Source organism: Mastomys coucha, unplaced genomic scaffold (assembly GCF_008632895.1).
Source record: "Mastomys coucha isolate ucsf_1 unplaced genomic scaffold, UCSF_Mcou_1 pScaffold6, whole genome shotgun sequence".
NCBI lineage: Eukaryota > Metazoa > Chordata > Mammalia > Rodentia > Muridae > Mastomys > Mastomys coucha.
The window spans coordinates 21,677,296-21,687,111 of NW_022196912.1; the positions used below are offsets into that span (position 1 = coordinate 21,677,296).

The 9,816-nt window shown below is 42.5% G+C and overlaps 1 protein-coding gene across 2 annotated transcripts in view; it reads right to left on the minus strand.

Annotated features, from left to right (window-relative positions):
* Lbh (LBH regulator of WNT signaling pathway) overlaps window positions 1–9,598 on the minus strand; it is a 65,907-nt gene extending 56,309 nt beyond the window's left edge. For both annotated transcript variants that reach the window (XM_031356122.1, XM_031356121.1), the window contains exons 1-2: window positions 9,420–9,598; window positions 4,646–4,756 (exon numbers count right to left, since the gene is read on the minus strand). The gene's annotated coding sequence lies outside the window, so the exon portion shown is untranslated. The remainder of the gene's footprint in view (window positions 1–4,645; window positions 4,757–9,419) is intronic.
* Window positions 9,599–9,816: the final 218 nt, after the last annotated feature.

Here is a 9,816-nt window from a genome sequence, read left to right on the forward strand (position 1 = left end):
AGAAAAGAAAAGAAAAGAAATGAAAAGGGATATATAACAGAAACCGAGGAAATTTAAAAAATCATCAGATCCTACTTATAAAAGCCTATACTCAACAAAACTGGAAAATCTGGATGAAATGGACAATTTTCTAGATAGATACCAGGTACCAAAGTTAAGTCCAGATCAGATCAAGGATCTAAACAGTCTCACAACCCCTAAAGAAATAGAAGCAGTCATTAAAAGTCTCCCAACCAAAAAAGGGCAGGACCAGATGGGTTTAGTGCAGAATTATATCAGACCTTCAAAAAAGACCTAGTACCAATACTCTTCAAACTATTCCAAAAAATAGAAACAGAAGGAACACTACCCAATTTGTTCTGTGAAGCCACAGTTATGCTGATACCCAAAACATGCAAAGACCCAACAAAGAAAGAGAACTTCAGACCAATTTCCCTTATGAATATCAATGCAAAATAACTCAATAAATTTCTCACACACGGAATCTAGGAACACATCAAAACAATCATTTACCACGATCAAGTAGGCTTCATTCCAGGGATGCAGGGATGATTCAATATACAAAAATCCATCAATGTAATCCACTACAGAAACAAACTCAGAGAAAAAAAATCACATAATCATTTCATTAGATGTTGAAAAAGCATTTGGCAAAATTCAATGTCCCTTTCATGTTAAAAGTCTAGGAAATATCAGGAATTCAAGGCCCATACCTAAACATAGTAAAAGCAATATATAGAAAACATCAAACTAAATGGAGAGAAACTTGAAGCAAACCCACTAAAATCAGGGACAAGACAAGGCTGCCCACTCTCTTCCTATCTATTCAGTATAGTACTTGAAGTCCTAGCCAGAGCAATTAGACAATAAAAGTAGTTCAAAGGATACAAATTGGAAAGAAGTCAGACTATCACTATTTTCAGATGATATGATAGTATACTTAAGGACCCCAAAAATTCCACCAGAAAACTCCTAAACCTGATAAACGTCAGCAAAGTGTCTGCATATAAAATTAACTCAAACAAATCAGTAGCTTTCCTATACTCAAAAGATAAATGGGCTAAGAAAGAAATTAGGTCCAAATAAGTGAAAAATCTGTACAAGAACTTCAAGTCTCTGAAGAAAAAAATCAAAGATCTCAGAAGATGGGACGATCTCTCATGCTCGTGGATTGGCAGGACTGATATAGTAAAATGGCCATCTTGCTGAAAGCAATCTACAGATTCAATGAAATCTCCATCAAAATTACAACTGAATTCTTCATAGAGTTAGAAAGAACAATTCTCAAATTCATTTGGAATAACAAGAAACCCAGGATACCAAAAACTATTCTCAACAATAAAAAAACTTCTGGGGGAATCATCATCCCTGACCTCAAGCTGTACTGCAGAGCAATAGTGATAAAAAAAAACTGCATGGTATTGGTTCAGTGACCAGCAGGTAGACCAATAGAATAGAATTGAAGACCCAGAAATGAACCCACACACCTATGATCACTTGATCTTTGACAAAGGAGCTAAAACCATCCAGTGGAAAGAAAACAGCATTTTCAACAAATGGTGCTGGTTCAACTAGAGGTCAACATGTAGAAGAATGCAAATTGATCCATTCCTATCTCCTTGTACAAAGCTCAAGTCTAAGTGGATCAAGGACCTCCACATAAAACTAGATACACTGAATCTAATAGAAGAAAAAGTGGAAAAAAGTCTCGAACACATGGGCATAGGGGAAAAGTTCCTGAACAGAACACCAATGGTTTATGCTCTAAGATCAACAATAGACAAATGGGACCTCATAAAATTCCAAAGCTTCTTTCTGTAAGGCAAAGGACACTGTCAATAGTACAAAACAGCAACCAACAGATTGAGAGAAGATCTTTACCAATCCCACATCCAACAGAGGGCTAATATTCAATATATACAAAAAATTCAAGAAGTTAGACTCCAGAGATTCAAATAATTCTATTAAAAAAAGGGGGGAAAAAGCTAAACAGAGAATTCTCAACTGAGGAATATTGAATGGCCAAGAAGCACCTAAAGAAATGTTCAACATCCTTAGTCATCAGGGAAATGCAAATCAAAGCAACCCTGAGATTCCACCTCACACCAGCCAGAATGGCTAAGGTCAAAAACTCAGGTGACAGCAGATGCTGGAGAGGATGTGGAGACAGAGGAACATTCCTCCATTCCTGGTGGGATTGCAAGCTGGTACAATGACTCTGGAAATCAGTCTGGCGGTTCCTTAGAAAATTGGACCTGAGGTCCCAGCTATACCACTTCTGGGCATATACCCAGAAGATGCTCCAACGTGTAATAAGGACACATACTCCACTATGTTCATAGAAGCCATATTTATAATAGCCAAAAGCTGGAAACAACCTAGATGTCCCTCAACAGAGGAATGGATACAGAAAACATGGTACATTTACACAATGGAGTACTGCTCAGCTATTAAAAACAATGACTTCATAAAATTTGCAGGCAAATGGATGGAACTTGAAATATCCTGAGTGAGGTAACCCAGTCACAAAAGAACACACATGGTATGTACTCAGTGATAAGTGGATATTAGCCCAAAAGTTCAGAATACCCAAGATACCACTCAAGATATGAAACTCAAGGAGGAAGACCAAAGTGTAGATGCTTCAATGCTTCTTAGAAGGGGGAATAAAATATTTACAGGAGGAAATATGGAGACAAAGTGTGGAGCAGAGACTGACCCACCTGGGGATTCATCCCATATACTGTCACCAAATCTGGACACTATTATGGATTCCCGGAAGTGCTTGCTGAAGGGAGCCACATATGGCTGTCTCCTGAGAGGCTCTGCTAGAGCCTGACAAATACAGAGGCAGATGCTTGATGCCAACCATTGGACTGGGGGGGGGAGTGTTCCCCGATGAAGAAGTTTGAGAAGGGACTGGAGGAGGTGAGGGGCCCCATGGAGGGAGCAACAGTGTCAACAGGCCATATCCCCCAGAACTCCAGACTGGATCACCAACTTAAGAGTACACATGGAGAGACTCAGGGCTCCAGCCACATATATGGCAGAGGAAGGCCTTGTTGGACATCAGTGGGAGGAGTGGCCTGTGGGCCTGAGGTGGTTCGATGCCCCAGTGTAGGTGAATGCCAGGGTGGGAAGGCAGGAGTGGGTAGGTGGGTGAGGGAGCACCCTCATAGAGGTAGGAGGGGGGATAGGATAGGGGGTTTCTGGAGGGGAGACCTGGAAAGGAGATAACACTTGAAATGTAAATTTAAAAAATCCAATAAAAGAAAAAAAAAGAAAGAAAGAAAAAGGAAACAAATGCTGTCAGTACTGATTTGAGGCCCTGAGGGAAAGAGAAAGAGATCAAAAGTCAACATCTGTGATTCTACAAATAGAAAACGAAATGTTTCCCAGGCAGGCTGGGAAGCAACTCTGGTTGGCTTGGCTAGTCTTCCTGTGGTCCCATTTAAGATGGCTGTGCTTAGTTCACAGCCTTTAAAGTAAACACTTTAAAGACTTTAAAGACTGGGGTGATTTGGCAGGTGTGCACAGTCAACCTCCCAGTAGAGACTAGGGGTGGCCAGCAAGATGAGCTGAGGAGGACCCTGCTCCTCACTGGAGAATTTTCGGGCAAGGCAGGATGAGCTGGCACCCAGATGTAGGATACATTGCACAGTTCCTTCTCTGCCATGCCTGAGCCAGGCAAAAGCCATCATAGCCTGACCCTTCCTCTAGCTGAGAACCGGGTTTATCAAGATTCCAGGAAATGTTCCAAGAGTGTTGAACCTTCTTGCTCAGTGTTCCCAGCAGGTTATTTTTCAGCAACAAATCATTCTGTGGTAGGAATCAGGCAGCCAGTGTAGCATGGCAGATTCAGTGGATTCACTCCAGATACCAAGATCTCCCTGAAATCCTTGAGATGGAGACCTGGATGAGTTTCCTCCTTAGGGTTCTCAGGAAAGGTGGCAAAAGTAAAAATGGTGTGTGACCTAGCTAGCTAGCTATAGAGGTCTTTCTGGAGGCCGAGAACGACACTAATCCCCTTGCAAGCTCCCTGACAGGATCCTGCAAGGTGGGCCACAGGGGCTGGATCTATAGAAGCAGCTGAGACTCGGGGAGATGAGTAACCATACCCTAGCTCTAGGGATTCTTAAGAGGCAATGCTTGAGGGAGTCCAAGGTTAGTGATCTACCAGACAAATCTGCCTCAGTTCCCAGAAATCAAAAAGCACTCAACTTTAGTCCCAGCTTTAATTAATTAGCCTTGTAGCCATAAGCAAAACCTTTTGTCTTCCGTGGCTTGTTCATTTTGAGAAGCAGAAAATACTAGTAAGACTCCTGGTTTTGTAAGGTGCCTGGCACATAACAAATGCCCCAGTGGATCCTAACTTTGTCTTCTTTGGAGACCTTTATGCAAAGGTATACACTATGGAGGCTTAGGTTTATGCCATTTATTGGCCTCGCAAGACACTGGCCTCCCTCAGGTGAGGGCTGAGATCTGGGGCTAAAGGGGATTGCCAACAGAGCTCTTGAGTCTGTTGCTCACCTCAGAGGTTTGCTATTCACCAAGCTCATGATGTCCCTCACCGCCATACATGGCCTCAGCTCCTCATGTCACGCCTTATCCACTTAGCCCGAGGACGGCATCGAGACAGACTCACCTTGGCTCGGCTGTAGTTTACTCGCCCCTGCTCTGAATTCCAGCCAAGAGCAAAAATCAGATGTACTGGCCTTGGGAACATCACCTCCTCGGTGTCTGGCAGGGCTCCCAGCTGGAGGGAAAGCAAGCCCCTGTGAGAAGGTGCTGGGAAGCCAGGCGGAGGACAGCCTGCTCCTGAGCAGGGCATGAAGTCTTCTTACTAGCTCTACAGTTTAAAGAACACTGCTGAAGAGCCAAGAGGGCTCTTAAGGCAATTCGCTGATGAGCCATGAGCTGCGGACCGTGGATGGAATGGAATGCCCAGTCTCACACCTTCATGGCTTCAGAGTCTTACATGTTTCCCAGTAACGGCTTGCTTCTGACGTCATCCCAGCCAAACAGAATCAGTGTCCTTTTATGCATGAATGTGAAGTGTATAAATTCTTTCTATAGCCATTCTTCTTAGACGGTTGGATTATGGTTTTTATATGCCATAAAGTGGTAAATATTCACTCTGCTTAACCCAGTGAGTCTGTACTCCTAATGGTCTAATTCAGGGATATGAGCAGAGATACATAGGTACCCAAGCCATTGCTTCTTATGATAGCAGGAAAACTGGAACAGCATAATGTTTACCAATGAAGGGCAGGTCAGTAATGACATGCATTTATGATGGATAAGTATACCCATTAATAGTTATGCTTGTGATCATTTTAATGACCAAGAGTATATAAAAATTATGTGAAGAGCCTATGGAATATTTATGCTTATAAACTATACCTATAATATATAATAAAAAATGTTCCAAAAGAAAAAAACTATAAATGTGAACTGTACCACTTGTGGATTATTTAATTGTTGTTTTCATTCTTTTTATTTAATCTTTTTTTACTTACCATGATTTCCTCTCAGAATAAAAATTGTATTTGTTAAAAGAGGAAAATCAATTTGTCTAAAATGGTACTCCTTAAACCCTATCCATCATGAAGGGCCAGAGGTGATTCCACTGGTTTGCAGAAAGAGATTTAAGGCTGGAGGTGTAGCTCAGTAGTTGAGTGTTTGCCCTAGCATGTGGAAGGCCCTGAGATTTTTTTGTTCTGTTTATTGGGGTTTTTTTAATTGACAGAAAGAGCCCCTGGAAAGAAATAAGAGACCAAGACAGTAGCCAGAATTTAAAATGCTTTAAGCTAAGCACAGCAGTCCATGGCTTTAATCTCACCCCTTGGGAGGAAGAAGCAAGCAGACCTCTATGAGTTCAAGGCCAGCCTGGTCTACATAGAAAGTACCAGGACAGCCAAGGCTACATGGTGAGACCTCATCTCAAAACAAAAAGAAAAAAGAAAAAGAAAAGAAAAGAAAAGAATATAGAGCTTTAGCAGCTAGGGAAATGTGCCTGGAGGACCTGAGTTTGGATCCCCAGCACCTGCTTCTATGACCCAGCATGGGGGTGGGGCAATGGTGCGAAAGGGGTAGGCAGATCTCTGAAGCACAGTGGCCAGGCAGCCTAGCCAAATCCATGAGCTGTAGGTTTGGTGAGAGACTCTGTCTCCAAAAGAAGGTAGAGAGCAACTGAGAAAAGAAATCTGACATCCACTCCAGCATTGACCTCTGGCTTCTGTATGCACGCATGTGTGCACATGTGTATGCACACATACCAAAAATTAGACAGAAATAAAGCTTTAGTGAGGTGCGGTGGTGCATGCCTGTAATCCTAGTACTTAGAGTAAGACAGGGGAATTTTTAGTTTGTGGCCACCCTGAACTACACAACAGAACCTTGATTCAAAAAGACCCAAAATATCTAGTGTTTACCATCTCCTTCAGCATCTATTTTTGCTTCATAACAAATCACCCCCAAAGCAAATAACTAAACCCAGCAATTTTTTTCAGTTCATAATTCTGGGCCTTGATGAGATGTGTTGCCTGTTCTCTCTTGGCTGTGTGTGCGTGCGCGCGCGTGCACACACACACACACACACACACACACATAGACAGAGACAGACAGACAGAGACAGACAGAGACAGACAGAGACAGAGACAGATGGATGGGCGGGTGACAGACAGACAGACACAGACATGTATACTACAGCATAGAATAAAGGTCAGAGGACAACTTTGGGAGCTGACTCTGTGGGTTCCAGGAATCAAATTCACATCATCAGGCTTTACCGGGTTGAGTGATCTCCAGGCCCTGAATTATGTATTATTACTGTTCAATGAAACTACTGTTTCTATTAAAGTAGCCATGGGGACTTTTTATAAACTGTGATTTGGGGGGAGCTTGAAAACTACCTGGGATAACTTATTAATAGTATTAGTTTTTGCTGTTGAGCCTATGTTTCTTTCCCTTTTAATCCTTTGGGGCCTGGTAAGTTAGCACTAACATGTTTGTTACATGAGCTTAGGTGGTCAAATATTAATAGTGCTGGGCATATACCGAACACCATCTAAATGCCTGTTATTACTGTTGTTTTTGGTATCTTTTCTTTAGTGATTGATTTTATTTTACATGTATGAGTATTTTGCCTGCTTGTATGTCTGTGTACCACGTGTATACTTGGTGCCCATGGAGCTCAGAAGAGGACATAGGATCCCAAGGAACTGGAACCGTGGATGGCCATAAGCTATCATATGGGCTCTGGGAATTGAACCAGGGTCCTCTGCAAGGACAAATGCTCCTAACTGCAGAGCTAACTCTCTAGTCCCTGTGGTATTGGTATCTTCACATACTCTATGGTGAACAGAAATCCAAAACTATGTTGGGGAAGTGGGATGCAGGGACATTTCTGCTGCCTGTGAGAAAGGCACCCCAAGATTCTTGCTCCCTAGATGGGTTTGAAGGGTCAAATGTCAGTATACTTGCTTGGCTTCGTTCTCTTCTCACAGGGACCCAGGCCAGGTTCCTACTGGAAAGGCGAGCTTGTTCTCAAAGGACTTATATCTCCACTTAGACAGCCCTGGAACACCTGATGTCCTACGTTTGTACCACACATTGCCAGCCCTCAGAGCAAAGGAAGCATGAATTTGACTGAAGGGACCTTGAAGACCCCAGCTGCAAACCTGTGAGCTTCTCCAGCACCTGCAGTTTTGCTCTCCACAGATTTAGTTAGCCATGGTTGACTGTGACTCAGACATGTCAAATGGAAAATTCCAGAAATAAATCATTCATATGTTTTAAATCACACACCATTCTGACTTGCATGAGGGGATCTTGTGCTCTCCAGCTCTATCATGCTGCAAGTGTGCATGTCTTTGCCTCTGTATCCACTTCATGTGCCACCTGCTCATGAGTAGCTTGGAACCAGCTCAGTTTCAGGGCTGATGTTCAAATAACCCATAGTTTCTAAATAATGACCCAAAGAGTCAAGTGTGATGATTCTACAAATCCAGATCTGTCAAAGAAAAGTCATAAACATATCCTTTATGCAAAATGTGGAAAGCTATTGACTTGAAAAAACATTCTCAAGTTGCTAAGATCTATTGCAATTATGGATCTCACCATGAGATTATAAGAAAAAGAAAAGAAATCCATGATAGTTTTACTCTCACATTTCAAGCTGCAAACATCACAACCACACTAAGTGATATGTGCTAAGAGGTACCATACTATAGTGTTTGCTACTATTTGAAATTTGGGGCATCCTAAGATTGGGGGTATTAGAACATATTCCTTATGATAAGTAAGGGTACTGTTTATCAGCTTGGTCACATTTCTATGAAGGCCATCCTCAAAAGTAGTAGGTTAAGGTTGGGGAAGAAGTCCAGTGTATACAATAGGTCTAGCTCTGTTCAATCCATAGCTGCATGGGTGTGTGTGTGTGTGTGTGTGTGTGTGTGTGTGTGTGTGTGTGTGTGTGTTGGGGTATAAGAAGGTTTAGTGGGTGTTTATTATATTAATATAGCTTAGCCAAAAAACAAAGGAATTTCCCCCCAATGTGGTCCATGTTTGGGCTGGCCACAGAGAAACTTGCGGAACTTGAAACAGCCACCATTTTAAAGCCCTGATGGTTGCCATAGACCCAAGCATGCAGCTGCTGTTGCTCTTCTGTTTTGCCTTGACTCTTAGTTACTTCTCATCCTGGGCCAGGTTGTATTGGGGTTCTATGAGTACCAACTAATTCTTCAGGTCACCAAAGGACCATGAGACAAAAACAAATTCAAATCAGTCTTTGGGCTGCTAGTCTGTCTTTGTGAAGTCTGGTTTGTTCTTTCTTGCTCCATCCCCTTCACATCCATCTTTCCTTCTCAACTCCAGGCCTCAAAGACTTAGGCACCAGGCATGGAAACTGCCACCCTATGCAGAGTAGTTAACAAACTCCCACACCTGTGTGAAACCCGATTTCCCTAAACATCTGTAGTCTGTATCACTCAGAGGACTTCTTTCCTTCTCATCAAACCCTAGAGGTGAAGTGAGGGGTCTGGTGATAAGGGCTCCAAGACACTCTGCAAAGCCCAGCTAACTTCCATAACAGCACCCCAAATTCCCACCCTTTCCTTGGAAACTCAAAGTCACCTGCTCTGTACGATAACTGGCCCAGTTTCTTTCAGATAAGGATGAGGAAAGAAGGGATATGTATTTCTAGATTATAAAAAGAACAACTGAATGCAGTGTTTGGACTGTGTTAGATCCTGATTTGGATAAACCATCTCTAAAAAGATAGTCTTCGATAACTGAGAGACTCATATGAAATGACATGGTGCCTGAGAATGAGCTGTCCTAGCCTCTTTGGCTACTATCATGAGGTTTCAGACCAAGTGACCGATAAATAAAACAAATAACAAATAAAACCTCCTTACAATTCTGGCAGCTGGGAAGTCCAAGGTCAGGTGGCCAGAAGAGTCAGAACTATTTCCTGGTTCACAAACACACCTTCTGGCTTTATCATCTCAGATGCCTTTGGAGTAGATGATCCTCCTTATGAGGGCAAAGGGCCCTCAGAACCACCTCCTCAAAGCTCCACCTCCTGACGCCATCACACTAATGATTAGGGTTCAACAATGAGAGCTCTGAGGAACACAAACCTCTAGGTTCCGTGGTATAGAACAAAGGGGACCTTTTCTGAGTAGTAGATTATGATGTTTCTCTTATGGCTTGATCCAACTTTTCATATATGTGAACTGGCTATTCTCATAGCACTGGTTCTAATACATGGTAAGCCTTTGGCGTATATCTGTAAGCATCTTAAGCTGATTC